Source organism: Phoca vitulina, unplaced genomic scaffold (genome assembly GCF_004348235.1).
Source record: "Phoca vitulina isolate PV1807 unplaced genomic scaffold, GSC_HSeal_1.0 scaffold3, whole genome shotgun sequence".
Lineage (NCBI taxonomy): Eukaryota > Metazoa > Chordata > Mammalia > Carnivora > Phocidae > Phoca > Phoca vitulina.
This window is the reverse complement of record NW_022589706.1, coordinates 56,947,298-56,948,265: the sequence shown is the minus strand read 5'-3', so window position 1 is coordinate 56,948,265 and position 968 is coordinate 56,947,298. Positions and strand designations below refer to the sequence as shown.

General features: G+C 33.2%; 1 non-coding gene across 1 annotated transcript; it reads right to left on the bottom strand.

Annotated features, from left to right (window-relative positions):
* Positions 1 to 230: 230 nt before the first annotated feature.
* LOC116630359 lies at positions 231 to 366 on the bottom strand. Its single transcript, XR_004298955.1, has one exon. It is a non-coding gene; the product is annotated as a small nucleolar RNA U109 (small nucleolar RNA).
* Between the last annotated feature and the right edge of the window lie 602 nt (positions 367 to 968).

Genomic DNA, 968 nt, shown 5'->3' with positions numbered 1-968 from the left:
TTGGTGAAAAGGTTATCTTGGATAAAAGGCAATGGCTTTTCTTATCCATTTCAACACCACTATTCTTGCATGTGCACTAGCCTGGAGTACTGTAATTTCTTAACTATTTTCTGGAGTTCCCAAAAAGACTCTTTGTACCATTTACTTCTGTTAAGTTGGTGTCTCTGTGGGGGAATGAGGTCTGGGGCTTCCCATTCTGTCATCTTGTTGATGCCACTCCTAACTGGAACACTTTTGAGAGGGAACTTAATTTACTGTAAGGTTGGCAGCCCTGAGAACTCCTTTTTTTAATGTAGTATGTAATGGGTGTATTCCTGCTCCCCAAAGAATGAGGAGCAGACGAGAGTGAACTTAATTTATATATAATATATAACTCAACTGGGACACTTTTGAGAGGGAGTGGTTAAAATCATTAAAATTATATAATTTTTGGAATTTATTAACTATGTAAGATATTGGCTTTGTTACACTGGTAGGCCTATAAAACAGTTCTATTTAAAAATATTTGCAAAAAAATATTTGCAATAGAAGTATATACTTATGTATGTTAAGCCAAAATATCATTACTACAAAAGCCAAGTAAATTTATCTTGAATGTTGAAATTTTAAACTGAATTACAATGGCATTCACAATAATGAGAGCTGTTTCACTTTCATCATAATGAACTTCTAACCTTGATTCCCTGCAATAGAAGAAAACAATGAATTTTTATTGGACTCATCCTAAATGACTTTCTCTCTGAAGTGTCTAAAGGCTTTGAAGTAAAACTGACGTAATTTAACACTTTGAGAAGTTCTTCTTCTGCTATTGGAGCCAACATATTGGTAGTTCTCACTTTACTTTTGTACATGCAAAAAACACTTAGAATTGAAAATGAGCAAAATAATTTATAAGTTTGCTCCAAATGAAGTCATGCTTTATCTGGAAATATATAAGTACTAACTCCTGAAGCTACATGTGTTAAATC